Raw genomic sequence first — 19,164 nt, 5'->3', positions numbered from 1 at the left:
CCGCGTGAGAATGAAGCGAGGCTGGGAGGGGCCAGCCCCGCCGCCCTATTTCTGCGGTCTTCCAGGAGGCGTGGGCCTGCCTCATCCTTGTTCCTGGGGCTGCTGGTGTTTTCTGAGGCGGAACTGGAGCCCGGGGTAGATCATGTTTATGGGCGCCTCTGTGCCAAGGAAGGGGCAGGACCTGGGGAGACGACATTGAACGACACCCGAGCGGTGGGGACATGTGAGAGAGGTAGAAGCAGACACGCAGAACACAGGACCCAGGGTGTTGTGCCAAAAGTATAAGTGAGGACCGCAAACGCTGCCTGTGGGATTCCGGGGGGACGCGAAGGAGACCTTGAAGATGCTGGAGTTTGATAAGTGAAGAAGCTGGGAAGGCCCGGTCTGGGCAGAAGCAGCAAGCGCAAAGGTTCTCCACACTTCGGGGTTCTGAACGGTTGGGGGCCCAGCCTCACGCCTCTTCCCTGTGTCCTCACACCAGGCACCAGGTCAGCAGTGGGACACAGCCCCTCTGCTCCATTCCCGCGACAACGCTGTCACATCACTGTCAGCACTCCGTCTTCCTAGATGAGTCTCAGAGAAGTGCCTGAACTCAACTGACCTCCAACAGCTGCTAAGATCTGAGTGCTGTCTACTTAGCACCAAACCCAGACTCAGCACCATGTGGATGGTGAACCTGCAGGAAAGCTGGAGCCCGCTTTCCAACATGTGCACACCTCGCATTTTCTGGAGGTGAGTTTCCTGGCGCAGAAGGGAGCTAAGCCCTGGGAGTGCAGACCTGGCCCCATGTGCAGTTCCAAGCCCTGGGGTTCCGGAAGCGGTGCATCTCAGGATGGCTGGTCGTATTAGGGGGCACCCAGGGAAGCTTCTGAGGTTCAGCTGGGCCCTGCTGACCACACCGAGCTCTGCCCCTTCCACTCCTGAGGGGGAGGGTTTGTCTGGGGCCAGACACACGTTCTCCAGCTCTGCTCACTGAAGCCTGCTCTGGGAGGAAAGCCACTTGCGCATGGCAGGAGGGCCTGGGGCGCCAAAGGACTCCGCAGGCTGCCACTTGCCACCTGCCAACTGGAATCCCTGTGTTCCCCTTCCCGCCCCCGCTCCCAGCCCTGCCTTATCAAGTGGAATCTTGTAGGAACTGCTGGCACCTCGGCAAAAAACACCCTAGTCAAACAAAGACTCTCCCGAACACAGAAGGGTTAGCCCTCGGCTATGGCCTCATGACAGCACTCCTTGCTCAAGCATTTACAGGGGAGCCAAATGCCCTCCTACCGAAGGCCCTCCCACACCCTTCGGGTGAGTCATTCCCCCGCCCCCCACCCTGGGCACCCATTGGCCCCCCAGGCAAAATGGTAGCTGAGAAGTGAAGGGGTAGAGGCCTGCTTTGGAGCAGAGCCAAGGAATGTGGGGCTGGGTACCACCTCCAGGCTGTACTTCTCCATCATCCTAAACAACCTCCCTATGGAGCTGGGCAGGAAGTTCCATGAAGGGGCAGAGGGGAAGGATGCTGTGGCCAGAAAGAGCCGGAATGCGTGGGGCACTCCCCATTCAGCTAAGGAGCCGGGCCAGCCAGGACCCTCCCTGGCCTTTATTTAAGCTCCCTCAGGTTTTGGGTTGGCCCAGAGAAGCACCTACAACCTCTTTCCTCGGGACCATCTTCTGTTCTAGACTAGCTGACCTCGGGGCAAGGCTGTGGCCACTGTGGTGAAGCCCTGAGGTGGAAACACTCACCTCTTGGCACCAAGAAGAATCCTCAAGAGTTTGGGTTATTTTTGCCGCTGCGGCTTCAGGATTAACATACCTGCCATTGGGTGTGCCGATTCGTGTTTGTTTCTTGTTTTGTTTCATTTATGATTGTCGGGAACCTCGAGCGTCTTCTGTGCGGGTGAGGGTGTGAGATGGGGATGGGGTGGGAGGTGTTGGGCAGGCCACAGACTGGCCCCAGCGCTTCCTAGAGCTTACCGTACTTTCTGACATCAGTTGTCTGTCTGCTCATCCCCTGCAAAGGACAATGAGCTCCATGAAGAGAGGGCAAAATCTTATTTTTCTTTGGCTTTGCAGCTTCTGAGATACCGTAAGTTTCAATAACATTACTGATGGTTTGATGGACGCGCTACAGTGAAGTTGTTGAACAGAGTGGCGGTGGGGGCTCCATACTCGCTGGGAGCCCTCTCCCCTGGCAGGGACGGTACAGTGGTAATGGTAACCAAGCTGGGGATCAACCAAGTCAAGGAGGCTTTGAGATCTACTAGAAAAGGTTCGTGTATTGGATTACATAGGGTTGTGTGTTTCAAGCAGCTCTGTTTTCCTCTAAAATAGTAACAGCAATAGGGGTGCATTACCGAATGCCAGACGCTGCGCTGGCTTTTTGCACATGCTATCTCTAATCCTTATAGGGACACAAGAGGGTATTATCATCTTCATTTCACAGATGTGGAAATGAACACTCAGCGAGATCGGGTATCCTGCTTAAGGCTAAAAAGTGGCATAGCCATTCATTCAATTCACTTATTCAGCCAATATTTATCACGTGCCTACTATATGGCAAGCCCCAAGCACCACTCAGAACAGCAGTGAAGACCAGACAGAAATTCCTGCTCTCCTGGACCTTCAGTCCTAGTGGAGGGAAACAAAATAGGAATCAAGATAATTAACAAAATATATGGTATGTTGGAGGTGGGTAAGTATAAGGGGAAAAATAAAATAGAGAAGGGCGAGGGGGAGAGCTGGTGGGGGCTGCAAGGGGCTGCTGCAATTTGTGGGGGGGGGGGGACAAGGAAGCCCTCATCCGGAAGGTAACATGTGACTACAAAGCTGAAGGGAGTGGGAGAAGCAGCAGAGAGCTCTGGGAGGACGGTCCCAGGCAGAGGGAGCAGGGAATTCCATAGGCCAGAAGCATGAGCATGCCAGTGTGTTCTAGAAACAGCAAGGTCAGACGAGGTGAAGTCAGGGTGAGGGTGTGCAAAGGGGCAGACAGATTACAAAGGGCCCCGTCAACTGTCCCGAGGATCTTGCCGTACTCCCGTGGAGACGGGAGCCGTGCGGGGCGTTGAGCAGAGCAGCCACACGATCCAGTTGGGGCTTCAACGGCATCCTTCTGGCTGCTGGGCTGAGGACAGACCGAGGGGACCTGGATAGAGCAGGGAGACTGATCAGATGGCTGGGGCAATTATCCCGACAAGGGAGACAGTGGCTCGGATCAGGGCTGCAGCGGGGTCAGGTTCTGGGTGAGACTAGAGCCAATGGGATTTGCTGATAAGTTGGATGTGGGATGTTAGAGAAGGAGCTGTCCTGAGCAACTGGGAAAATGAGATTTCCATTCCTTGAAATGGGAACTAGGGGAGAGAATATTTGGGAGAGAAATGCAAGAGCTCTGTTTGGGACATGTTACGTTGGAGATGCCAGTCAGACATTCAAGTGGAGATGCCAAGCACATGGTTGGATCTCTGAGCCTGGAGCTGAGGGGAGAGATGGGGGCTGGAGATAAGACGCCGGTAGCATCGTGTAGGTGAGGCACTGAAATCCTGTTGCTGGATGTGCTCACTGATGGAGACAGGGAACGTGGATAGAGAAAAGAAAAGATCTTGGATCTCTTGGGGGGAAGAGGAGGAACCAGGAAAGGAGGTGAGAAAGAGCAAGCAGGAAGGCAGGAGGAAAGCCAGGCAGGTGTGCAAACCCGGATGAAGGAAGGGAAGGGGGTGGAGGGGAAGGAGGATGAGGAGGTGGAGGAGGAGGAGGGCGGAGAAATCAGCGGGATCAAATGTTGCCGGCAGGTCACATAAAATGAGAACTGAGATTGAGCCCGGCCCCGTGCAGCCCAAAGCTGCTGTGCCCCGTCCACTCCCTCAGTATTTGACTGATGACAGATGCCAAAAACTGTTAACAGAAAAAATCCCAAGCCCTGAACCACAGTGTACTTAACATTTGACTTCATTAAACCACTCAGTGCCATCCAAGCACCATAGAGCTGCCTTCAAGTTCTCCAAGTGGTGTGTGCACTTCCTGAGCCTTTAAGGAGAGAGGTGTGTGCCTATCATTCTTCTACCTTTCTCCTCCTTCCTACTGTTGGAACGTGGATCTAGTGGCGAGCCATCTTGGACTAAATGGATGAGGGCAACATACTGCAGATGGCAGAGCAACAAGATGGAAGGCACCTGGGTCTTGACATGAGCTCTGGGCTCCTAACACTTAAACTGATAAGTGAGAGAGAAATAAAGTTCTATCTTATTTAAATCCTATTATTTTGAGGTCTTTTAGAACTGATTAACCTATATTCTAGCAAATATATTCTTCAGGCTCTTTGACTTAGTGGACTGTAGGTTACATGAGACAGAGAACATGGTTTGCTCACCATTGGGTCACTGGTACAGAGAGCTGGACACATAGTATATACTCAATAAATATTTGTTGAAAGTATGAATGAGCTACTGTTTTACTCTGGCATCTTGACCTCTGATTTCCAAAAAATGGGTGGCTCTTGCTCCATTGCTCACTTGGACTACTATGGTGTCTGTCATGGGCCAAGTATGCAATGTCCTAAAGAAATGAAAAGTCAGAGGTAGAGAGTCCCTGTCAAGCTGAATCACCCTTTGGGAGTGTGAACCTCAAATCAGGTTAGACGATGTAGTCTTCCCATCTGTTGAATAAACAGAAAAGTTATCTAAAGGATTCACATGATTTCCCAGCTCCATGGAGATGATGCCTTCATCCCTATCTGAGGTCCATTTGATAGAATGCCAGCAGAGGCAGGAGGCCCATCAGATAGACCTGGATCTCTGAGGATAAAAGAATTCACTAGAGCCTTACAGATTTTTCAGAGCTATGACTCTCCCAGGGAACAATGATCCAGAGTTCTGGCCTATTTGGCTTACAGGGTTTTTTGATCCACTGAATGAGAGTGTTCGCCGAGTGCCTGCTCTGCAGCACCTTCCTGCCTTGAGACTTCACTCCCGGCTGGGGTAGCCCGTGAACACCAGCCATAATACCCTGATTCCTGAATTGGTGGGACCATGACTTAACTTTCTAGCCTCTACAGACTAACCTGGTCTATGGGTGATAGTCCTGTAATCTCTTACCTCAGGGCTATGTGATCCTGTTTCCTCTACATGAATCCTACTATCCCTCCATCCCACACTTACCCATTGGATCTTAGTTTCCATGTCACATCCTTGCATTATCCAATTATCCAACACTGGAATGGGTGTTCCTCAAACATGCTTCCAAGTACTCTCGCTATTCTTTTTTCTTTATTAGACAATGAAGTCCAAGTGACCAGGACACAGACCTGGTCACTTGCCTTGATGTCTGGTACCTGGGACTTTCTCACTAAATATTTGTCAAATGAAAGAGATGAATGAGTGAATGGCTTTTCTTGCCTAGCATGGCCTTAAGTCTATTCTTGTTGCTTGGTCAAGCCATGGACTTGGGCCTCCAGTGAGGTTCCCAGCCCTTATTCTTGGTAAAAAATACTTTTAGATTCCTGATTATTTACTTGTTTGTGGACTTATCCCCTAACCCAGTCCTCTGATCTCTCTGCTGATCCTCAGTACCATATTGTAGCTCCTTGCTCTGAATCTATACCTCATGGCTGCCGTAACTACCCAGAGACCCTGTGATAGCAAATCCCACCACATGGCATATTGCCACTTTGGTGCAATTCTTGCCACAGCCTCCCTACTCCTGGGTACAAGCTGTTTCTATCTGAGGAGTACAAGAAGGAGCATATTATGGAGGTTAGAGTAAGCCCAGATCATGGTGTTCCAAACAGATCAGAATATCTGGGTGTATAACACCTCCCTTCAGCATAGATAGATGAGGGGTGATTATTTTTTAACTGAACTTTTCACTTTGAGATAATTGTAGATTCATATGCAGTCATAAGAAATAATTCAGAGATCTGTGTATCTTTTACTCAGTTTCCTCCAAGGATAACATCTCTCAAACTACTGTACAATATCACAACCAGGGTACTGACAAGATATGGAACATTCCCATCACTACAAAGGTCTCTCATGTTGGTCTCTTATAGCCACAAACCCATCCCTCATCCTTAATTCCTGACGATTGCTAACCTGCTCTCCATTTCTATAATTTTGTCATTTCAAGAATTGTATCTAAATGGAATCATACAGCATGTAACCCTGGCTTTTTTCACTTAACATAACTATCTGGAGATTCCTCTAGGTTGTTGAATGTATCAATAGTTTGTTTCCTTTTATTGCATGGTATTCCATGACATGGCTGTACCACAATTTGTTTGACCATCCACCTTTTGAAGGACTTCTGGGTTGTCTCCAGTTTGGGGTTATTGCAAATAAACCTGCTATAAACATTCATGTACAGATTTTTGTGTGAACATAAAATTTTATTTATCCCAGAGAAATAAGCTCATTGTTACATGTCATATGGTAGTTAACATGTTTAGTTTTATAAGAATCTATCAAACTGTTTTCCAGAGTGACTGTACCATTTTAAATTCCCATTAGCAATGTATGAGTGATCCTGTTTCTCCACATCCTCACCAGCACTGGATGTTGTCACCATTTGGTATTTTAGCCTTTCTGATAGATGTGTAGTGGTATCTCATTGCGATTTTAATTTGTATTTTCCTGATGGCTAATGATTTTGAAAATCTTCCCATGAGCTTATTTGCCATCTGTATATTCTCTTCAATTAAATGTTTTTCATGCTTTTGAAAAACATGATCTAATTGGACTGTTTTTGTTTTTTCTTTTACTGTTCAATTTGAGAGTTCTTTATAAACTCTAGATATTAGTCCTGTATCAGATGGATGGATTGCAAGTATTTTTTCTCAGTCTGTAGTTTATATTTTCATCCTCTTAACAGGAAATTTCACAGAGCAGAAGTTTTTAATTTAAAATCTAATTTATTGATCTTTCCTTTTATAAAGTGTGCTTTTGGTATCAAGACTAAGAACTCTTTACCTAGCCCTAAATCTCAAATATTTTATCCTTTTCCCACCTATAAGTTTTATAGTTTTACATATAAGTCCATGACCCATTTTGAGTTAGTTCTGGCATAAGGTGTGAGACTTTAGACTAAGGTTGTTTTGCTTTGGCCTATGGATGTCACTGGCTCTGCACTCTCTGTTAAAAAAGCTATCTTTCCTCCAGTGAATTGTTTTTGCACCTTTAACTAAAATCAACTGGACATATTTGTAGAGATATAGTTCTGGATTCTTTATTCTGTTCTATTGGTCTATGTACCCATCCCTTCACTAATGCCACACAGCCTTGATTACTGCAGCTATATAATCAATTTTGAAATTGGGTAGACTGGTTCCTTCCACTTCATTTTTTTTTTCAAAATTGTTTTAGCTAATCTAGTTTCTTTGCATTTCATAGAAATTTTGTAACAATCTTGTCTATATCTAAAAAAATGTTGCTGAGATTTGATAGGAACAATGTTAACCTGTGTATCAAATTGGGGAGAATTGAGTCTTCCAGTCCATGAATATGGTATGTCTCTTCATTTATTCAGACCCTTCTTTCATCAGCATTTTAAGCATAAAAGGACTGTACATGTTTTGTCAGATTTACACCTGAGTAATTTTTTTTCAAGTGACTTTTTTCAAGTGTTAATAGTATTGCATTTAAAATGTTATATCCACTTGTTCATTTCTGGTATATTAAATACAATGTGGTCTGTATGTCTTTTTTCTTGCAACCTTGCTGGACTCAGTTATTAATTCTAGATTATTTTTTTTTATTCTTTGGGGTTGACTGTATGTATCATGCCACCTACAAATAGGGAAAGTTTTATTTCTTTCTTTCCAAACTGTGTGGTTTTAATTTTTTGCTGTCTGGGACTTCCAGTATAATATTGAATTGGAGTGGTGAGAGTGGATACTCTTTCCTTTTTCTTTTACTGTTAAAATAATTATTGTTAGCTGTGGGGTTTTATAGGTGCTTTTTAGCAAGTTGAAGAAGTTCTCCCTCTATTTCTATTTTTTCTGAGATTTTTTCTAACGAACGGGAAAATTTGGGAAGGGCAATAATTCTTTCGTTATTCCAAATTCCTTAGTGAAATCAGTCCCTCAATGGGCATGTTATTGATTGAGTGAACACTGTATGCTATGCTAGGCCTTGTGAGACATAGGAGCTTAAAACTCGACCCCTGCCCTCAAGCATTAAGGAGACATGATTTCCATTCTACTATTGAGCATGTATTGTAAACTGCAGAAGATCCAAGATAGGAAAGGCTATTAACGACCTGGCCAGAGGTAGTACTTAGACTGGCCTCTGGGAATGAGTAGAACCTGAGAGAGAAAATAAGAGAGAGAACCAGGGAAATCTAAATGACCTGAAATTCTGTTTTCCAACAAGAATGATGGTAAGTCAATAATTAGCAGGATGTAGCTAGCTTTTGATTTAAGGAGATGGATTATCTCTGTTTTGTGGATTATCCCTGACAAATGCTTACTTCTGGACTTCCTCCCCTTCTTCATCCAGCTGAGCATTTGGGCTCTCTTTTCTGCCATCAGTCAGCATGCTCAGGGGATGCAAACTAAAATTACTATTAGCTAAAGAAAAACATGATTAAGAAGGGCAATCTGTTGTCCCTAAATTATATCATCTATTCCAAACTAAATAGGAATGATATTTGTATTTTGTTTGTAGATATCCACACCACTTCTCTCTCTTAAGGATAAACAAAAAATTGGCTGTGTGACTATCATATACACATCACATTTATTAAGTTGGCTTGGGAGCTAAGAGTAATGCCACAGAGATCATGGACCACATGACATCTGATTCATTGGACCCATCCATATTTTTATGTGTTTACTCTAACATAAAGTAATAATGAATAGTGCTCTCATCTGCAAAATTAAAAATCCTGGCACATTACCCACAGGTCATGCTTTGGGTTGTCTTTCTACAGCATTGATGGATTTGCATGGATCTGGCCCTTCTATCTCACTGTGTCCTGCTGGTGACCAGTGGCTCATCTTTGAGGCAGATGGCCAGGGTTAAGGGTGGAATCCGAGGCCATGAGGCAGAGTGAAATTAACTGCTCCCTTCACATAGGGATTGAACCCCTGACCTTCACCTCATTAGCACAGCACTCCAACACAGCAATTCCCAGCCTCAATTTTATATCACCCCAGGGTGTTTCCACTTATCTCAAGAGGGAGCTGCGGAATTCCCCAAACAAAATTAATTTTAATTCACTTTAATTTAAACATTAAATATGGGCTACGCAGGCAGTACTTTGCAGGGGGGGAGGAGAATGGCCAATGTTAAAAGATGAAGCCACCAGGATGCACTGTTATCCACGCACCCTGAGACAGCCTCTCTAACCCACCGAGCCAGCCCGAGGAGGAAGGAGTCTGCATGTAAGTAGCAGGCATGGAAAGCTTTTAGATTATGGGGGAAAACAGCTCAATCCTACCAAACATCTGCATTTCATAGGACTGTTTTATGTGGTCAGCTGGGCATACTCTAAGTTTGCCTGTGCCTGAGGGGCAACAGTTCAGCCCCAGTCCAGCGAGGCCCTCCCTTTTTCATCCTAGGGACTGCGATGCTTTGCATGGTCTTAGGAATTTGCTGCAGGAACAATTTGTGATTTATTAAGATAATAAATTGGCCTTTGTTGTCGGGGCTTTTTCCTGGGTCAATACACAAGATTTATCACCACCATGCTGGCTCGGGAAGCATGTGGCTCCAAGGGTTCCAGGGCACTCCGGCCACTGGCTTATTTTGGAGGCTGGCAGGGTCTCAGAAGGCCAGCAGCTGAAGTGTAATGCAGGGAAGGAAACAGTAGGTATCAGTTACTTAATGAACATCTTCAAAACCCTTCATTGCAGTTTACTAATAATAGCCATATGTATTTATTACAGGATAATAAGTGTACTTCCTTATACTGGCAGCGTCCTTTATAACCTGTAAAGGACTTTCACACACATTGTCTCATTTGTTCTGTACACACCTGTCAAGAATTGCTCTCTTCATTTTATTGATGAGCAGCCAGACTCAGAAAAATTAAGTGACTTGCCCAAGGTCGCACAGCTAGTAAATCACAGATGCAACACCAACTCCCATGTCTTCTCATATCCTGGGCCCTTTCCATTCTCCTTCTCTTATCTCCATTTATCATCCTCATCCATTTGCTTTTGGCAGGGAAGGGTCTAGTATCTCCATTTTACAGAAAAACAAATTGACACAAAGATGTAATTAAACTTTTTGGCTCTTGCCTTTTGCAAACTCTCTCTTTTTGATGGTATTACATCCCTTTCTTGTTGAAGGGCAAGGAATCCTTTTGCAGGATAATTGCTGCTCTCAGGGTCCAGAATCTCCACTGTCATTGTCAGCGCCATGATGGTCATTTGGCTCCAACGTGCCCTCTGTGTCTGACGGGGGCTCACACCAACTACTTCTGGGTTTGGAGGAGGTTGCACATAAATGGTTTTTTCACATCTACTTAAGCAGCTGTTGGCAAAACACTCTCCTTCCCGGTCCTTCATGGATAGGCATTTTGTTCTGGATCTTTTTTAAACAGCCACATTCTGTGAATTTCTTCTTCTTCTTTTTTATTTTTTTTAAGATTTTATTTATTTATTTGACAGAGAGAGAGGGAGACAGCCAGGGATAGAGGGAACACAAGCAGGGGGAGTGGGAGAGGAAGAAGCAGGCTTCCCAGTGGAGCAGGGAGCCCGATGCGGGGCTCAGTCCCAGGACTCTGGGATCATGCCCTGAGCCGAAGGCAGACGCTTAATGACTGAGCCACCCAGGCTCCCCCTGTGAATTTCTTCTAATTCAATGAGCTTGGAATGCACTTTCCCAATTGGGCCTTAGACACACCCCTTCCCCCCAAAATGACAAACTGCCCAAAGCCCATTCTAGATGCATGGCCACACTGTGTCATCCCACCTGGAGGAGAGCTCACCTCTCCCGAATGCCTCTATGTTCATTATCTAGACTTGGATTGGAACTTAAGGTTTAGTAGAAAACGGTTGTATCTACTTCCTCTCCTAGGTTGAAAGAATTCACTGTGGGGCACAGAGCAGCCAGAGTGACAGTGTATGACAGACCTTGGCCAAATCTGAGTGAGAAGATGACCCCACGAGGATGTAAGCTCCATGCGGGCAGAGCTCTGTCTCTTTTGGTTCATGCTTGAATCCCCAGGACTATAGCCCTGCCAGCCTCCCACTAAATTATTTACTCAGTGAATGGACTAATGATGCAGAGATGATGAGATTAAAATTGATAGTGGCCCAGCAATCACGGCTGTGTCCATTGATGGCATAAGGTCGCTTCTACCTCCTGGCTCCTTTGGCTTACACCCCATTTACTAAGACTGGTCCTTTAGCCTTGCCAACAATTCCATTTCCTGCTTCAATTTTCCAGAATTAGTTTCTAAGGCAGGAAACTAAGAAATCTGATTGGGTTGATGAAATATATATATATATATGTTATCCACCTAACTTAGACTGTAAACTTCTGAAGGCCACAGAAGGTCCCATATCTTGTTGCATTCCTCATACCATCTGGAATAGTGCTTTGCAAACAATGCATGCTCAAGGCATGTTTGCAGGGGGTGATGAAGATGATTTAATAGCATTTTAAAGGCCAGATGTCTAAGAGGTTGGATGTCCTGAGGACCATCTTCCCAACATATGCATACATGCACACTTACACACACACACACACACACACACACACACACACACATTTTCTCATTTGTGAGACATCATTTTCAAGAGGCCATTTGGGGAATGCAGTGGGCCCACTGAAACCGGAAGAAATTCAAGGCCATGGGCCAGCTACACCACGGGAGCCCCACACCCAGCCAAACGTTCTCATTGGCAAATCACACCCGAAAGCTGTCACCAAATTCTGCTCCCTGACAGTCCCAATTCAACAATGCACTGAGAGACAAAAGAAGTTGAAACCCAAGTGAAGATTGCCAACGAGTCTTTTCGGGCAACCACCAGATTGCACAGAGGGTCAGCACAGACACCGGCAGAGAGGAACATTCTCCTGGCGGGACTCCATCTCTAAATTCGGCACCACTTCAGAGGATCTCAGCCTCATACCTTATGGGATTTATTATTTTTTTAAAGACCCAACATTTGTTCTCAATTTTTCCTAATAAAACTTTCTTAATCTAGCACCATTCACTCACTCTCTCACTCATTCATTTATTCAATTAAATCTTTGTTGTCTGTGTGCTAAGACCTTTGGCCCCATTTGATGATGAAGACTCTGGAAAGCAAGTAAACCATTCTCCCCTGTGCACATTAACGATGAAGAAACCCATTTAGGTAAAGATCTCTCCCACAGCTCACTGATACCAAAACATAGATTAAGACTCAGATATTTTAACTCCAGTAGCCCCTGGACAAATGCTTACTTAGTGAGAAACATTGACAAGGCAAAGTACCCTTACCCGGTACATGATGGTGTTTTGGGGCAAGATTAGTAGTAGTGTTGGTAACTCCCAAATACCGTTGTGGAAGTTTATAATGATTTTGCAGGATGGCTTTGAGTTACCTCATGGTGTAGCCAACCATCCTAAAATCCTCAAAAGATATCAACTGTAGTTTGAGCTATAAGACATCATTTAGCGGGATTTCCCCAGACTAGGAGCGTGAGGCTGAGGTGGAGGGCGTTAGCTCAGCACCATAGGAATACAAGTAGGGGCCACAGCTCCCAAGTTTGAGGCTCTGGGTCTACACAGAAGGGAAGAGCCACATAACTTGGTGGACAGAGCATGGAACTACCATTAGGAGAAGTTATTCCTTAGAAAAAGAGAGACTTGGTTTAAAAAAAAAAGGGGGGGGGTACAATATATGTTGCCAAATGAGAAGAGTTATCAGAGAAAGTTCCTGGGAATTTGAAGGAAGCACCAGGCTGGAGTGTGAGTCTCCTGATTTGAATCTTTAAAACTAACTTCCTAGATACCCCCCTCCTTTAAGATTCTATTAGGCAGGTCTAGATGGAGGCCCAGAAATCTGTATCTTTATCAGACCCCTGAATGATTTTTTATAATCAGGGAAGATGTGGGCAAGCTCTGGGTTCGAGGGTGCTGCCTCACAAGGCGAAGAAGGAGCTCGACAAGCCAGGTCCGGGAGAGGAGCTCTGGGTCAAAAAGGCAAGAACAAAAACAACATGAACCTTTTAAAAAAAAAAAAAGTGAATTGGCACAAAGCAGCTGTAGCCTGCATGTAATGGTTTCCCAGGACTTCCAGAAAAAAGCTGAGTCTGCAGATGCCTGTTCATCTGCAGGATGAATGGAGTCTGTGTGCTCCTCGGGAGGCCATCACAATGTGCACATTATTACTGAGGTACTCCGGTGAGCCATTCCTTATGCTCTCCCCTGTCCCCCAAAGTCCCAGCTTGGTTTTCCTTGGATGTACTCCCTTCTCCCTTCCCAGGGGTTGACAGACTGCAAGGGCTGCTGTCTGCACTCCCTCCCTCTTTCACTAAAGTCTCCGCTCCTCAGACTTGCTCTGGATCGAATGACCGCATTTCCCTGTCCTGGGGCCTCCTGAAGGCCTGGCGCTGAGACCCCCATGAGGAGGCCAGAGGCCTGCAGTCATCTGGGATGACAGAAGCTTAATTTCCAGCCCATCCCAATCACACTTCCAAGCAGCTGATCCCACTGTGGGTGTGAGGACCTGGGGCCTGCAAACATTTTGGGGCTGGTATCCCAGGAGGCCTTGAGAATCCTAGGTTTTGCTGCCGGCCGGTGGGCCCTACAAAGGGAACTGGCTGCTGTTGCAAGCAGCCCAGCCCAGATAACGCCAGAAGGAGATAATAAAGTGGCTGAAATCCTTGACAGTGGTAACAAAGCAGGGACCGTGTATTCAGCCGCTCCTGTGTTGTCATTTTCACATACATTACTTTGTTTGTGTTTTAGTCAATCTCTTGGGGGTAGTTATTATTACATGATTTTACAGATGAGGACAAAACCTCAACCTAAAGGAATTTACCACTGCCCCACAGTTGGCTAGTAAAGAAACTTTTTAACATCCAGATAAATTATGCATAAAAAAGAAATACGATACGCATAAAGAAACACGTAGTGTTCTAGTTAGTGACAAGTGTGAACACATTGCCCAAATCAAGACCTAGAATCTTACCAGCAAGAGAGAAATCTCCCCAGGTCCTCTCCAATAATCACCTCTTCTCCACACCAGGCATTTTTCTCACCAAAGATTTGATTGCTTGTTTGTGAATTGTATAAAAATGGAATCTTACACTCTGTATTCTTTTTATCTGGCTTTTTCTCCACTCAGTATTATGTCTATAAAGTTGATCTAATATTGCTAAGAGTACAAGAAGTTTTCTCATTTCTAATTCTGTAAAAATTTCCATAGTATGAATTTACCACAATTTATTTATATATTCATGGACTGCTAGTCATTTGGGTAGCTTTTCATTTGAGCCTGTTGCAAATAACGCTGCTTGGAACATTCTCATATATGTCTTGTGGGGTATACATTTCTGTGGGGTACATACTGAGGAATGGCTTTGCTGTATTATAGGATATGCATACTTCAGTTTTAGTAGATACTGTTATATAGTTTTGCAGAGTGGCTGTACCAGTTCATACTCTTAACAGATAGTTATGAGAGTCTGGGGGAATCCATATCCTTACCAATCTTTTTTTTTTTTTTAATATTTTATTTATTTATTTATTTATTTGACAGAGAGCACAAGCATGGGGAACGTGGGGAACAGTAGAAGGAGAGGGAGAAGTAGGCTCCCCGCTGAGCAGGGAACCTGATGCGGGGCTCGATCCCAGGACCCTGAGATCATGACCTGAGCCGAAGGCAGATGCTTAACCATCTGAGCCACCCAGGCGTTCCATATCCTTACCAATCTTTGATACTGTTGGGCTTTTTAAGTTTTTACCTTTCTGGTAAATGTATTTTAGTTAGCATTCTCCTGATGACTAAAGAAATTAAATAGTTTTTCAAATGTTGTTGGTCATTTGGGTATCTATGGGCCTGTTTCAGTCTTTTGTCCATTTTTGTATTGTGTTGTCTGTCTTGGTGATGTAGTTTTTCTTTATAGTTTCTGGATATGATTCCTCTGTTACTTGTATGGATTGCAAATATTTTCTTGTCTGTGGCTTCCCTTCTCATTCTTAATGATTTCTTTTGATGAAATGAAGATTCAAATGTTAATGTAGTCCAATTTATCAATGTTTTCCCTGGGGATTCTGCTTTTGGTTCCTGTTATATGTGATTGACTCTTGTATACTGACATTTTTTATCCAACAAGCTTGCTTGATTTTCTCATTAATTTTGACAGTTTTTCTAAATATTTTGTACTTTCTATACATGCAATTACGTAGTCTGTGAGTAATGTCAGTTTTATTCTTTCATTCCAATTCTTAGAATTTTATTTGTTTGTCTTACTTTATTGCAAAGTCTAGGACCTTAAGTATAATGGTGACCAGAAGTAGAGAAAGGGAGCATCCTTCTCTTATTCCCAATATTGGGGGAAAGTACCACTATTTGAACATTAAGGATGATATACACTAGAGGTATTTTTATAGATACTCCATCAAATTAAGGTATTTCCCCTCTCTTCCTAGTTTCCTAAGAAAGTTCTTTTTTCTTTTTATTATCATGAAGGGTTTAATTTTATCAAACGCTTTTTTCTGAATCTATTGAGTTGATCTTGATTTTCTTCTTCATTCTGTTACTGTGGTAAATTATACATTTAATTTTGGAACATTGAGACAATCTCATATTCTTAGAATAAAACCTATTTTGTTTGTTAGATCCAATTTGACAATGTTTTGTTTAGGATTAGCCTCCGTGTTTAGGAGAAAGAAATAGCCTGTAATTTTCTCTCCCAGTCAGGTTTTTGTTTTTTGGTTTTTTTTTTAAGATTTTATTTATTTATTTGACAGAGATAGAGACAGCCAGCGAGAGAGGGAACACAAGCAGGGGGAGCGGGAGAGGAAGAAGCAGGCTCACAGAGGAGGAGCCCGATGCGGGGCTCGATCCCATAACGCCAAGATCACGCCCTGAGCCGAAGGCAGACGCTTAACCACTGTGCCACCCAGGCACCCCATCTACCAGTCAGGTTTTGATAGTAAGGTAATATAGCTCTCAAAAATGAGTTGACAGGTCAATCATTTTCTACTCTTTGGAGTAGTTTGTATAAGATTAATTATATTTCATCCTTAAGTATTTGGAAGAATTCACTGTGAAACCACCTGGCTCTGGAGTTTTCCTTGTGGAAAGATTTTTCATTATGGATTTAATTTATTTAATAGATAAAAGACTATAAGTCGGTTCAGAACAGCCTCTTATTTAGTAACTGTAGGCTATAGTAACACATGGTTTTTTTTCACTCCTGATATTAATTATTTGTGCCTCATCCTTTTTTAAAAGACATCAGCCTTGTCAGGAGCTTATCAGTTTTATTAGTCTTTTTAAAAATAATTTTTGGCTTTGTCGGTTTTCTTTGTCGTATTATTATTTTCTTCTTCATTAAATCCTGCTGTTGATTATCTCCATTCTTGTATTATCTCATAGTTTAATTTGCTATTCTTTTACTAAAAATCTTAAGATGGAAACTTGGTTCATTGTTTCTTGATCCTTTCTTCTTTTCTAATGATGCATTTAAGGCTATAAATTTCTGTTAAGCTTGCTTTGGCTGCATCCCATAAGTTTTGATATGTTTCAGTTTTACTGTCTTTTCATTAAAATACTTTCTAATTTCCACTGTGATTTCTATGTTGACGCACGGGTTATTTAGAAATGTATTGCTTCATTCTATATCACATTAATCCAGTCAACCTCTGAGCTCTTTACAAATGATTCAGGAGTTCTGCAGCTAGCTAGCTCTCTTTCTGGATCACCCTTTTGGAAGAGTCTCGACTGAAAGCCTGAACTGTCTAACCTGGCCCTTCCTTCCGGCTGGGCCCTGAGCTCCCTTTTTGTCACCCCAGCCCCATAAGACTCCTGGAAGCTCTGCTCAGCTTCTCGGCCACTGCTTGGGAAGTGCCAAGTGCCGAGGAGAAACATGGCCGACACCCATTCTCTGTTCATGCCTTGTTTCTGGGATTTTAGCTCTTTTGTTTCTCATCACATTGGTAGTTTTTTTGATGCCTTAAAAAAATATCTTGTCCACGTTTCCAGCCTTCTTGCCAGGAAGGTGGTCTGAGATGAGCCAGTCTGCCGTGGCCATCAGGGAAGGTGCCCCAGAGCCGGGATTCAGGCCCAGGCCTGTGCATGCCCAGACCCCAGAGCAAAGTTCGGAGGGCCCCAGACATGGAGTTCGAAGGCAACGTTAAGCCAAATTTGTGGCTCAACTCACTGCTTTACCTTCCTCGTTACTCTTGATCTAGTCCTTTGGATTAAGCATCATCATTTATCAAACCTCAGTTTGAAAATATCCTAAACATAAATTTCCAAATTTCTTTTTTTTTAATATTTTATTTTTATTTTATTTGACAGAGAGAGAACACAGGGGGAGCAGCAGTAAGAGAGAAAGGGAGAAGCAGGCTCCCTGCTGAGCAGGGAGCCCAACGCAGACCTGTATCCCAGGACCCCAGGATCATGACCTGAGCCGAAGGCAGACGCTTAATCAACTGAGCATAATGAATTCCAAAATTCCATAAATATCCAAATTTCATAATAAATTTATTCTTTTTGGATCACTTACTTTCTGTTGGTTGTTCACAGGGCCTCTGGGAGACCCGCTGCCTCTTTCCCAAGTTCATCCTTTCCAGGTCTGAAAGCAGTACCAAACTGTAGGGGAAGCAGAAGCAGAATCACACTGTCCTGTAATTTTTATCTCCCCTGATAGACGTGGGGGCCCCTAAGGGAATCCTCTGCAGGGGTTCACATGGAGCTCTTCTTAAGACTCTCCCACAGTGACTTCCTTTCTGTCAGTGTGAATGCCCTGACTGGCCACATTTCCCTTTTCCCTTTGGCTGCCAGGAAGCCCAGAGTGTAGAGCTACATTTATAGGTCACCTCTAGCAGCTATGTCTGTGTGTAGAGACTGGATGTGACTTTTCCCCCCTGGCTAGATTTCTCCTTCTTATTTCTCTTTTCCTTAGTTCTGAATTTTCTTTATTTTTATATATTTTAAATATTATTCTTTCTCTCTCTGTGACTTTACATGAAACTGGAGTTACTTCAATTTTGTCAATCTACATAACCACTTAGAGTTTTTATTTATTTAAAAATTTTGGGGGCATCTAAGTGGCTCAGTGGGTTGAGTGTCTGCTTTCGGCTCAGGTCATGATCCCCGGGTCCTGGGATCGAGCCCAGCATCGGGCTCCCTGCTCAGTGGGGAGCCTGCTTCTCCTCTCCCTCTGCTATTCCCCTGCTTGTGCTCTCTGGCTCTCTCTGTCTGTCTGTCAAATAAATAAATAAAATCTTTAAAAAATTTTTTTCAACTATGGAAATATTTGACCACAGAAGGGATCCTGGAGAAACAAAGATATGAACAGTATTGTAATTTCTAGAATTTATGGTGAAATTAGATTTTCGTGAACCTTTGACCTACAGATTCTGTTGTTTAAGATCACTCATAAGTAGATATTGCGTTACGTGAAAAGTTGTTTCAAAATCAAAATTAACAATCAGTGTTAGGGCTCCGATCAACCTGGAACAAAGGAAGATGGACAAATCTGGTCACACTGGCCACTGAGCCTGAAAGCAAGAAGGTCAATTTTACAAAGTCATAGGACAAGTGAAAGAAATTAAGTATCAAAAACGGAAACTATCAATATTATTCATTATTACAATACACCAATAGGTAAGTATAAGTGTTTTTCCTTTTCTCCAAAAATTCATTAATGTCCCTACAGTGGAATTAATGTAATTAAAAGTTCGAATTCATTAGATATGTTATGATATTGTACAATTTATTGTATTTTGGGGGTTTTGTTGGTTTTTTTTTTTTTTTTTTTTTTTTTGACAGGCATGACCATCTATAGAAGGCTCAGAAAAAAAAAATCAGTCTCTGGTTTTTTTTCTATCCATTATTAATATCTCCGCATTTATCATTATTGCTAAAAATAAGGTCACGTGGGAGCATGGGTAACACCATGTCCTCCCCGGGGGTCAGTCCCTGAGGCAGGCTGTGGGCCCTTGCTAGGGACTGAGGAAATGTCCCTTAACCCGGAGTTGTGGCGTCTCAATGTTCTCTCCCTGCAACGCCCCCGT

This window comes from Ursus maritimus, unplaced genomic scaffold (assembly GCF_017311325.1).
Source record: "Ursus maritimus isolate PB19 unplaced genomic scaffold, ASM1731132v1 scaffold_7, whole genome shotgun sequence".
Classification (NCBI taxonomy): Eukaryota; Metazoa; Chordata; class Mammalia; order Carnivora; family Ursidae; genus Ursus; species Ursus maritimus.
Note: the sequence above shows the minus strand (reverse complement) of the source record.